Source organism: Neophocaena asiaeorientalis, unplaced genomic scaffold, assembly GCF_003031525.2.
Source record: "Neophocaena asiaeorientalis asiaeorientalis breed wild unplaced genomic scaffold, Neophocaena_asiaeorientalis_V1.1 scaffold30, whole genome shotgun sequence".
Lineage (NCBI taxonomy): Eukaryota > Metazoa > Chordata > Mammalia > Artiodactyla > Phocoenidae > Neophocaena > Neophocaena asiaeorientalis.
Window position 1 is genome coordinate 9715051 of NW_020174923.1, and position 12099 is coordinate 9727149.

General features: G+C 54.1%; 1 protein-coding gene and 1 non-coding gene across 3 annotated transcripts in view; one reads left to right on the forward strand and one right to left on the reverse strand.

Annotated features, from left to right (window-relative positions):
• Positions 1-12099, forward strand: part of C1QTNF1 (C1q and TNF related 1) — a 22743-nt gene that overhangs the window by 1968 nt on the left and 8676 nt on the right. The gene's annotated exons all lie outside the window — the stretch shown is intronic.
• Positions 4769-4875, reverse strand: LOC112410541 (U6 spliceosomal RNA). Its single transcript, XR_003005440.1, has one exon. It is a non-coding gene; the product is annotated as a U6 spliceosomal RNA (small nuclear RNA).

A 12099-nucleotide genomic window follows, 5' to 3' on the forward strand; every position in this document is an offset into this window, starting at 1 on the left:
TGTGACTCAAAAACCAAATATTCTGGCATTGAACTTCACCCCTCAAAACAAAGATGAAAAGAATTTTGTAGATACAGTCGTGCTGTTGGGCGTCCTCACCAGACAAGAGCTTGCCATTGCGCTTTTGTCTTCAGGGGCTGGACCTTTGCATGAGTCCCTGTTCCTGGAGCTCGGGTGGCTGAGGCTCCAGGGCCCTAGGGGAGAGGTGGTGGTGACAGCTTGCAAAGGAAAGGAAGAATAAAAAGTTTCCTTTTTGTTATGGTCCCCACATTCTGCTGACTACTTAAGGTAACTCTGCCTGCCCATCCACTGGAGAGAGATGTGAGTGTTTCCGGAGCAGCCTCGTCTCCCTGCCCTGAGAGTCCAGGGATCTTAAGCGGGGGTGACGGTCTCCTGGGGCACTTCATCTTGGTGGTGTAACTACCGTTTGGGCAGAGGCTTATTATTTTCTTCCTGTTTTTACCTGCTGAAATCTGCCTTCTCGTAAAGTCAAATGAGACAAGGCAGCTCCCTGGACAGGACCCCAGACACCTCCCTGACCCCTCACACAGTACGAGGGAACATCTGCCCACTTGGAGAAGGATTTGGAAAAGGACCACCAAAGCCTGAACAGGTGCTTCCTTCCATGCTCTAGGGGCAGCCCAGTGAGCCGGTTCCCCCCGGGCCCAGGATTCAGGATTCTTGGGGCCCCGCCCAGACATCCTCAGCCTGGCAGGACCAGTTCTGCTCTCAACCAAGGACACGCAGAAGCGAGCACGCTGGCTCTTTTCCTCCTCCCCAAGCCCTGCAGTGAAACTTCTGCCACCGCAGCCTGTGACCTCTGACCCTTGTCTTCCTGCCTCTCGGGGAGGGGCTCGATGCTGGGCGCAGGAGTGGGAGCTCTTGAGCTCATTGGGGGCAGCTTTAGCTCTGGGTCCTCGTCAAGGCTGCAGCTGAGAGGGGCCTGAGCAGCTGGAGGTGGAAGTGGCACTCCGACACCGGGAAGCCGCTCATCCTTGCCCACGCTTGCTTCCGAGAATTGGGCTCAAAGCAGGATGGGTGTGGGCAGAAGCGCCGGAGGCCCCCCACTGCCCACCGGGGTGTCCCTGGCCTGCCCAGAGGCCTTTGGAGTCAAACCCTCTGCAGCTGTGGGCACCACTGGCACAGTCCTACTGGGGCATCCTGTCCCATCCTGCGCCTCCCTGCCTGACCACCTCCCTGGCTCCTGTGGGAAGTTTCCTTGAGATGACGTGGAGCAGAGCAGGAGACTGCGGGCAGGAGGCAGGATGGGAAGGGAGCGCAGGAGAACCGGACCGGCGGGAGAAGGGGCAGGCAGGCGGGGCGGGCAGTGGGGCAGGTGGGGAGCATGCCGATGCCAGGTGCTGGGTGCCCTGTGCCGGGCCAGACGTTGCTGCCAGCCGCTGGCGAATCCACACTTGGGGGGAGGTCCCAAACCTTTCGCCTCCGTTGCGCGCTGTCCCCAAGTGGGGACATCTGGTTACCAGTCACCCTCTGCCCTGGGGACCAGCGAAGGAAAAGGACCTCACCTGAGAAGGCTGCCAGCCCTGGTGGAGCTGGGGGGGGATGCAGGCCAGATGTCGGCTGGGCTGGGCCCTGCAGCTCTGCCCTGCAAGTTCTGAGGCTGGTGGTCAGGGTGGGGGACTGGGGTGCGCTTGGAAACACTTGGGCCCTTTCTGCTTGTGAAGAGTCTAAAGTGAGTTCTGGTGAGAGATGGGTGGGTCTGGGTGGGGTTTGGGGTGGCCATGGCACCCAGCATTCAGGACATCTACTCCCCACCCCTTAAGGTATAGCTATGAGAGCAAGACCCGTGGTTCTGTAAACTGGCCTGACCTACAAGGAGGAGACCCTGAGAATGGACCCTATAGAGCAAGCAGAAGCAGGCCCAGGCAGCTGGGGCGCTGGGCTGGAGTCTGATGCCTGCCCTTCCCCATTCTGTTCCATTCTACTCCTGGTTCCCTCTCTGCAGGGACCTCTCCTGTGGGACCCCTCCCACACCTGACCCCTGGCAGCCCCCAGGGATGGGCAGACACAGGGCACGCTCACTGCACCCCCTGTAAAGAATGTCAGTTCTTTACATCGTTCCCTCCTGCCAGCCGCACTCGGCCTCAGTCCCCTTTGCTTCTGAGCATCAGAGGGCATGGGGGTCAGGGTGGAACCGTTTACCATCCCTGTGAGATGTGGGCTTCCCCCTCCCCTCCCCTGCAGAGCTCACCCATGCACTGTTTTCTCTCTACCCTGCAAAAGCAGTGCCTTCAAAATGCACATTCAGTGGGCCACAACCCCCATGCCCCTTCCATTCTGAGGTGTGAGGGAGGTTCCTGGTGATCCTGTACCTAAACCCAAAGGAACCGAGCTCCAGCGGTGGACGTTAAGATGCTGGCACCGGGAGATCTTAGCACATTGCTTTGATGAGGACGGTTATCACGGATCCCTGGTGCCCTGCATGGTGCCAGGTATGGAGCGGGCCCTCAGCAATCTGCTGAAGGGATGAATGCGAGGTCTCAGCTGGGGGATAAGTTCCTCAGGGCCCGTGGCTGCTGCCGCTGTTCCCACCGTAACCGAGTGAGCTTAGCAGGTGGACACCCGCCCGGCAGGCAGCAGTGTCCTCAGGACGGTGGTTTGTCAGGACCAGCCTGTCCTACCTAGCCGGCATCTTCCTGGAGGCCCCCTCGAGGCGAAGTGGCAAGACCTCTGCTGTCAGACACACCTGGGTCTCACCTGAGCTGCAGCCCCTGCCACGGCAGGGCCTGGGGTGAGTGACTCCCTCCCTCTGAGCCCATTTGTTCCTCTGAGAAATCGAGATGACTGTAGGGGACAAGTTCAGTAGCCTCCGTAAAGCACGTGCCCGGAGCCCGGCAGGCAGCAGGTGCTTTACCGGAGCTTTACTAGAAGGAATCTGTGATAAATGACGGGGCTGCTCCTGGGCCGGTTAACTCGCCTGGCTGTTGAGCAGAAGTCCTGATGATGGCCTCAAAGGTTTGGCTCCATTTTCTCCTGTTTTGTGGCTGCAGGCAGCTTCCTTCAGTGGCAAGTACACCAGTGACTGGTGTGTCAAAGGCAGGACAAATCCCCTGCTTCTACAAAAAGGCCGGTTCTCTCTGGCCGGCCTGATTCTAGCCCCACTTGGGTGCCTTTCCCGGCGTAATCAGTACCCACGGTAACTCCAGGGTTCGGCTGCCCCAGGGGAGGGCCTTTTCTTCCTCTTGTTCCACCGTGTCCCTAGAATCCAGCCCTCTTCCCAGTGCGCAGTAGACACTCAACAAACACTTGCGAAAGAACGTGGGACTTCTGGGCTTCCCTGGTGGCACAGTGGTTAAAAATCCGCCTGCCAACGCAGGGGACACGGGTTTGAGCCCTGGTCCAGGAAGATCCCACATGCCGCAGAGCAACTAAGCCCGTGTGCCACGACTACTGAGCCTGCACTCTAGAGCCCGAGAGCCACAACTACTGAGCCCGCGTGCCGCAACTCCTGAAGCCTGTGCTCCTAGAGCCCGTGCTCCGCAACAAGAGAAGCCGCCGCAATGAGAAGCCCACGCACCACAATGAAGAGTAGCCCCCGCTCACCGAAATGAGAGAAAGCCTGCGTGCAGTGATGAAGACCCAATGCAGACAAAAATAAATACATAAAAAATTCTCTAAAAAAAAAAAAAGAACGTGGGACTTCAGCACGAGGGCAGTTTATATCCCCCACAGTCCCGCCTGAGCCACAAACTTGCCACACCGTCCTCAAGCCCCTTCCCCGTTCTCCTTTTCTAGGCAGAGACTCAAATTCCCCCGAATAAACAAAATGCTCTCTTAGTCTCCAGGGTGGGGCTTACTTATCATTTGTCTAAGTGGAAAATAATGTGTACTTAATGTGAAAAAATATGTGACGGTTATAGGGGAAAACCCCAGAGACCCCCAAATAAGAAAATGGCAAGCATCCGTATTTTCATCACCCAGAGATAATTGCTGTCAGCGGCCAGGTGGGTGGCCTTCAAATCTCTGGGCTAATGTACGTGCATGTGTGGATGTGTTTTTATGTATGTATGTTTTCAACCTGCATTTTCACTCATCAGCATTTTATGAACATCTTTCCACGCCAGTAAATATTCGTCTGTTTACAGAGGTCAGTCCTTGGTGCTACCAGCTGAAGTTGCCCCTCCCCCTCCAGCATCGTTTATTTATTTATTTAAATGTCTTTAAACGGAGCGTGTGTTTCTGGGTTCGGAGCAATCTCCACCCCTCCCTGTCACATTATACCCAGCCCATGGCCAATGGCTGAAGGCATTTGAGTTTGCCAGCCTGACCAACCACCTCGTCTTTACTTTTCCATCGTGTGGCTGCACCATCATTTGTTTGATTAGACTGCTTTTGCAGGACATTGAGGTATTTTGTAAGTTTGGCTGATGGAGGCAATGGGTGGTAACTCTTTTTTTTTTTAATTAATTAATTATTTTGCATCTCACTCTATTTATTTTTTAACATCTTTATTGGAGTATAATTGCTTTACAATGGTGTGTTAGTTTCTGCTGTATAACAAAGTGAATCAGCTATACATATACATACGTCCCCATATCTCCTCCCTCTTGCGTCTCCCTCCCACCCTCCTTATCCCACCCCTCTAGGTGGACACAAAGCACCGAGCTGATCTCCCTGTGCTATGCGGCTGCTTCCCACTAGCTATCTATTTTACGTTTGGTAGTGTATACATGTCCATGCCGCTCTCTCACTTTGTCCCAGCTTACCCTTCCCCCTCCCCGTGTCCTCAAGTCCATTCTCTACGTCTAAAAATATGGAACGCTTCACGAGTTTGCGTGTCATCCTTGCTCAGGGGCCATGCTAATCTTCTCTGTATCGTTCCAGTTTTAGTATATGTGCTGCCGAAGCGAGCGCTTGTAACTCTTTTTGAAGCAGGAGGCTTTCTGAGTGCTGATAAGAGGAGCATTTGAGGAAAAGATGGCTACCTGGTCACATCGGGATTCAGTGTTCTGATGACACTTAATGGTGTGACCTGGGAATTCCCTGGAGGTCCAGTGGTTAAGACTTCTCACTTGCACTGCAGGGGGCATGGGTTCGATCCCTGGTCGGGGGAACTAAGATGCTGCGTACTGTGTGGTGTGGCCAAAAATAAATAAATAAATAAAATACAATAGTATGCCCTGGGCCACTCTCCCCACCTCCCTTCTCCCCCCACCCCAAACCACCCCCAACCTGAATTAGAGATTTGAACACACTGGCTTGAGTCCTCTTTGGACGATGGCTCTGCTACTTGGGAAGGGCTGAAAGGGACTGTGGATTTCGGTCAATACTGAAAGTCAGACCCCAGGCACTGGAGACACGTGTGAACTGAGACACATCTCCTGTGTATGAGGACCTCCTGATCTGTGGGGGCACCAGACAAGGAAGCTGGTCTCTGCTAGATACTGGGGGAGGAAACTTCCTGGAGGAGGTGGCATCAGGCCGGGCTCTGAAGGACACAGCGACGAGGAAGGTGGCAGGAGAGAGAGACAGAGGACGAGACCGTGGTGTGACTTGGGACTTCCGGTGGCTCCAGTTGGCTGGGGTGAAGGATACACATGCAGGGGTGGGGACAAGGGGGCCAGAGATGAGGTGGGAGGCAGATGGTGAAGCGCAGGGCTTAAATGTTTCCTTTATTTTCATGGAAGCCTTTTGAGCCAAGGGGGGCATTCAGGTCTGCAGGTTTGAAAGCTGCCTCTGGCCAGCAGTTTGGAAGGGAGGGGAGAGATGGGGAGACCAGCGCAGGGCTGAGAAAGAAGCAGTGACAGCGCCCGAAGGGAGGGAGAGGAGAGACTGCCAGGGGGCTTGGTTACAGTGCAAGAGAGGCCGAAGTCTGCAGAGCTCGGAGATGCGGGCCGGGGGCCCTGTGTGAACCGCTGTAAGCGCGGAGGAGGAACAGGGATGGCGGGAGCTGGGGAAGAAGACAGTGAACTAACTGGGGGCTTGAGCATCTTACGACAGAGCGAAGAGGACATGATCTGGAGACAGCTGGCCATCTGGGTCTGGACCAGCGCTGTGCAGTAGGACTTTGCGATGATGGAAGTGTCCTCCCAGCTGTGCCGTCCAAGAGGATAGCCATTTAAAATGTGCTCGAGTGGCCGAGAATGGAATTTTTCACTATGCTTAGTTGTAAAGGATTTGACTGGCCCCAGAGGCCAGAGGCCAATGTTCTGGAGAGCGCAGGCCTAGAGCTTGGTGGTCGGGGACGCCTGCTGGGGACAAGGATCAAGGAGCTGTCCACTGAAGCTGTCACACAGGAAACGATGGGCGGAAAGTGTTTGGAGTGAGAGGGGCTGAGGGCTGAGGACACGGTCTGGAAAACACCTGTCGCTAAGGGGGAGGTTATGGAGGGTAAACACAGTGAGACAGCGTGGGCCGGATAGGGGGCGGGGAGGTGGGCGGTCGTGCCGGCAGGCGCCCTGCAGCGTGCACGGGAGCTGGACTTCGGCGATCTCAACCAGAGCAGTCTGGGCTGCAGCAGACAGTGGCAGGGCTGACTGGATGCTGAGCTGAATTGTACTCTTTTTTTTCTTTTGCGCTACGCGGGCCTCTCACTGTTGTGGCCTCTCCCGTTGCGGAGCGCTGGCTCCGGACGCGCAGGCCCAGCGGCCATGGCTCACGGGCCCAGCCGCTCCGCGGCATGTGGGCTCCTCCCGGACCGGGGCACGAACCCGTATCCCCTGCATCGGCAGGCGGACTCTCAACCACTGCGCCACCAGGGAATCCCTGAATTGTACTCTTGACTTAGAAGCCGTTAGATGTGGGACAAGGTTCTACCTTTTGCCAAGCTTTCCCCGGAGATGGCTGTAAAATGCGGCAGTGATTTCCAGGCCCTAGAAAACGAAAAACGGTGTGGTGCTTGTAAAAGGGATGGTGCGGTTGGCGCACAGGCCGTGGAATTCCCAGCTTTTTTCCTCCCTCCGTCTTGGGAACGTCAGCCCCCGAGGGTGTCACCGCTGCGGGGCAGTGGGACGTGGGCCAGGCCACCTGCGGCGTGGGCTCACGGCAAGGCACAAGCTGTCAGTAGCTCTTCTCTCTCACACGGTTCTCAAAGCGGGGGCCAAGCCTGCCGCCCGAGGCCTCACAGCTGGGAGGTGATCTAAGGACAGGGCTCTAGTCAAGGAAATCTTTGTTTGCACTGGGGAGGCTGGGCTGGCCAGGTGCCCCCGAAGGCCCGCCGCCTGCAGCCCACGTGGTCTCCTTGTATGCAGGACCTGGGCAGAAACTTAGGCAGTGTCTTCTCTCAGGTCCAGGTAAGCCTCTCCTGGTCTAGGTGCAGTGAATTGCCTCAGGAGAGGATGGAAATGTTTCAGGATGGGAGGATGCCTGGCCCCTCTTTCCTTCACTGTTATATCCCAAGTCAGTACAAAGGAAGCCCTCGTTTATTAATTAGCAAGTAGCCCTGGGAGACCCCATCTCTATCGCTGGCCTTGGGCTTTGGAGGTAACCAAAAAAACCCCAAACCTTAAAAAAAATAAACCCTCTTCCTTTACGCCAGAGGACAGCTTCTTGGAAAAAGGGGAAGAGGGAGATTCAGCAAGTGAGCTGGGCGCCAGGATGCCCTCACCTTTTGGGAAAGGCACAGCTCACCTCCAGTTGACCAGAGCTCCTCTAATAAAGGATGCAAAGCCCCCACTGCTGCTTCCTCTGCAAGGTTGGGAGGAAGCGGGAGAGGGCCCAAGACCGGCTGGGGCTGCCCCATTACAGAAGGGAAAATTAGGTATGAAATGGCTTCCTGGGATTGGCGAACAAATGTCATTTATCAAGTGGGAGCCACTCTACCTCCCTCCTGCCCATCACCAGAGGAGTCTGGTAAGTGGAAAATGAATGTCATGAATGGCTTCCGGGGAAGGAAAGCAGACGTCATGTGTTAGACAGTCCGGATGGTCATAAGGGCCAGAGGGACACCCCAACATGGGGCTTTCTCTTTTCTGGGCACCCCAGGATCTGAGTCCAGGGAACCTTCTGCAGCAACTGGAGAGCTCTGAGTGTCTCAATGGGAGAATTTCTGCCAGATGTCGAAGCAGTGAGGGGCAGCCCCAGGGCTTCCTTTCTGGTAGAGAAGATACTGGGGAGGGGAGGGTGGCAGGAGCAGATGTGCGGAAGGATTGCTGGTGGCTGAGGGACAGTTGACGCTGTGTTGAAACAGATGACTGATTGGATACTGATCCGCGTCGCCTTCTCGACCTAGAAGACCTTAGGTGTGGGAGACAGTCCTATCTTATGCCAAGCTTCCTCGGGAGAAGCATGTAAAATTTGGGGGTGGTGTCCAGGCCCTAGACAAGCCAGACAAAGATATTTGTTTTGGGTGAATTGAAGTCTGGGACACAGCCAGAGCTCCTGGAAAGCATCAAATGGTACAGAGGAGCGGAGACCTTCAGGAGGTATTAAAGAGGCTTGATGACTGACTCGATGTGGCAGATATGTGAGAGGAAGGCGTCTAAATGACTCCCAGATTTCTGGCCCGCTGTTTGTTCATAGTTCCTACTCCCCCACCCCCCAACTTCATCTTAATAGAACAGAGCTGCCCAACAGAGCTTTCTGCAGCGTTTGAAATGTTCTGTGCAGTCCAGTAAGGTAGCTCCCACCTCCCTGTAGCCATTGAGCCCCTGGAACATGGCTATCGTGACTGAGGAATGGAATTCAGAATGGTCTTTAATTTAATTAATTTATTTTTTTGGCCATGCTGTGCAGCACGCGGGATCTCAGTTCCCCGACCAGGAATCTAATCCGTGCCCCCTGCAGTGCAAGTGCGGAGTCTTAACCACTGGACCACCAGGGAAGTCCCTACAATGTTCTTTAATTTTAATTGGTTTCAAATGAAATAGCCACAGGTGGCTAGCGGCCACTGCAGTTGACGGCACAGGCCTAGAATATCACATTTTGAGTCCACATCTCCTGCTCTGCCTTGAGCTGTGATTGTGTACATAACTGTCTCCTTCACTGGACAGTAATTTTTTTTTGTTTGTTTGTTTGTTTTTTTTTTTTTAAGTTGTTGGGGGTAGGAGTTTGTTAATTAATTAATTTATTTTTGCTGTGTTGGGTCTTCGTTTCTGTGCGAGGGCTTTCTCTAGTTGTGGCAAGCGGGGGCCACTCTTCATCACAGTGCGCAGGCCTCTCACTATCGCGGCCTCTCTTGTTGCGGAGCACAGGCTCCAGACGCGCAGGCTCAGTAGTTGTGGCTCACGGGCCTAGTTGCTCCGCGGCATGTGGGATCCTCCCAGACCAGGGCTCGAACCCGTGTCCCCTGCATTAGCAGGCAGATTCTCAACCACTGCGCCACCAGGGAAGCCCCTTTTTTTTTTGTTTTTAATACTTATTTATTTTTATCCATTTGGCTGCGTCGGATCTTAGTTTTGGCACTCGAGATCTTCGTTGCGGCACGTGGGCTTCTCTCTAGTCGCAGTGCGTGGGCTTAGTTGTCCCGTGGGCTTAGTTTTCCTGTGGCATGTGGGATCTTAGTTCCCCGACCAGGGATCGAACCAGCGTCCCCTGCATTGGAAAGTGGATCCTTAACCACTAGACCACCAGGGAAGTCCCCATGGATGGTAATCTTGAGGTCAGGGCGTATATTTAATCTGCGGTGGCATCACTGTCTCCCAAGCTCTTACCCGATGCTGTGCAAATCACGGGCATCCAGTAAACCGTGCCTGTGTTCAATTTTCTCCTGAGAGGGAATTCCAGAGCTACATGGGCATTTCGACTTGTCTTCTAGACTCCTTCTAATCCAGGGAGATCCTAGGCTTCTCGCCTCTCAGAACAGCTGGTTACCCGATGAAGATTAAGGAAGGTTTATAAAATACTTTGGTCAAAGGGCACTGGGCCGGGTTGGCAACAAGACAAAAGGCAAACTCGTGGAGCTTGAGGGCTAGGAGTTCACTGTCAGAACACAGGCATGACACCACGGAGGTGGGCGGGCCCCCCAAAATGACAGGATCGATTTTAAACAGATATAAGGAAACTTGCACTTGTGTATGAATATCGTCTCCTTAAAGGATTCACCACAGATCCATTCGAGGGCTGGGAGGATAAAAATCATTAACCAGGAAGTGTTCTCAGACTTCCTGCCTTCCTCCGGACCCTGTCATTGACCCAATTCCTCCTTTTTGCCTCCCACCTACTGTAGAGGGGGGTTCTTCCTTGCTGGGGGAGGTTAAGATGCAGGGAGATGGGGAGGGTTGAGAAGACGGGAGTGGAGGAGCTGCAGGTCCTGAAGGGCGTGGGTGGGAGATAAAGATGTTCATGGAATTGTTATGGAATTTGGAACACGAATGTCTTCTCAGGGTTTGGGGTAGGCAAGTCCAGTTCTGAGTCATGTTGGAATTAACTTCAGATGTCTTGACCGCAAGGCAGCCAGGAGACTGGACCACTCGGGTCCAGATTCACAAGGGTTACACACCACTGGCCAAGGAGTCCTGGGGGCTGCTCCCGGGACCTGACAGCACGTTCTTTGAGTCACCTTTCTGGGGGCACACCTCCCCCCTTGTAGGGCACTGTTTCACTGGAAATTGCTAAAGAGGGCCGGAGCCAAGTTTGGTTAGATGTTGGGCAATACTGGTTTGTTTTGTTTTGTTTTGTTTTGTTTTGCGGTACGCGGGCCTCTCACTGTTGTGGCCTCTCCTGTTGCGGAGCACAGGCTCCGGACGCGCACGCTTGGCGGCCATGGCTCACGGGCCCAGCCGCTCCACGGCATGTGGGATCTTCCCGGACCGGGGTACAAACCCGTGTCCCCTGCATCGGCAGGCGGACTCCCAACCACTGCGCCACCAGGAAAGCCCTGGGCAATACTGTTTTTGCCCAAAAGTGAGTAAAATGATCATAATGTCATGATGTTGACTTTGCTGTGGGACTTAGTAAAAGCGTTCTGAAGATGGTTTTGAAGAGGGAAAGCTTTCAGTCTGGGTTTGCTTTGACCCCAAAGAGGAGGTCCTTGAGGAGAACCACCGACCTCTGCTGCCCTCACTCAGTCCTCCTGGCGCCTCCGACTCTTTGCTGGGTCATCGCGGGCCACCCCCCCACCCCACCACTGATAGCATCACCCCTGCGCCGGCTGCATCCTGGTCTCCATCTCTTCTATCTAGGTACAGAAAATCCCTTTTCCAGACTTAGAAAGAAACGTACCAACGTGCAAAAGTGTCCTTCCATTGAGGGTAGAGGACTGATTCTCAGCTGGGAGGATTTCTGCCTCTCAGGGGATATGTGGCAAAGTCTGGAGATGTTTTTGATTGTCGCAACTGGGGGTGGGGCTGTGCTGATGGAATCTAGTGGGTGGAGTCCAGAGATGCTGCTAAACATCCTACAACGCACAGGACAGCCTCCCACCACAAAGGCTGATCCAGACCAAATGTCAATGGTGCCGAGGCTGAGGAACCCTGGGGACAAAAGAGTCCAAGACAGCTCTGTACTTTCTTTTCCTGTTATTTTCCAGCCTTTCCCAAATGAATATATATTTCTTTGGATTCAGGGGAAAAAAAATGTTTGAAGAAAGGAAAACCTCTTTTCCTTTCAAGTGATGCAAGCTTGGCATTGAAAAGGAAAAAGAGAGTAATTATCAAGGCGCCAAGGAGAAACAGGGGAAATACAGAAATAGGGCAATAAACAAATTTGGAGAATTCAATCTGACAAATATTTGTTGAGTTCAGGGTGCTGCAGGATGCTTGGTGGGTCCAAGTTGAACAAGACCGTATCCCAAGCCCAGAGGAGGTCACAGGTCTGCTGTGCAGAATCTTCTAGGCCAAGAAAAACTCTCTGCAGAATGAGACAATATGAGAAACGCAAGCAAAAAAGAGCAGGGAGAGTTTGTTCCAGTTGTGGAGCACACGCCCTAGAGTCGACGGGCTCCAGTAGTTGTGGTGCACTGGCTTAGTTGCTCCGTGGCATGTGGGATCTTCCCGGACCAGGGATTGAACCCGTGTCCCCTGCACTGGCAGGCAGATTCTTAACCACTGCGCCACCAGGGAGGTCCCTTGGGTGGGATTTTGATGTGATCTGAGGGCAGCCTGTTGAATTCAAATCCAGCCCCCATGGCTTAAAAAGTGGGCAGCCTGGGCTAACCTGGTGGCGCAGTGGTTGAGAGTCCGCCTGCCGATGCAGGGGACA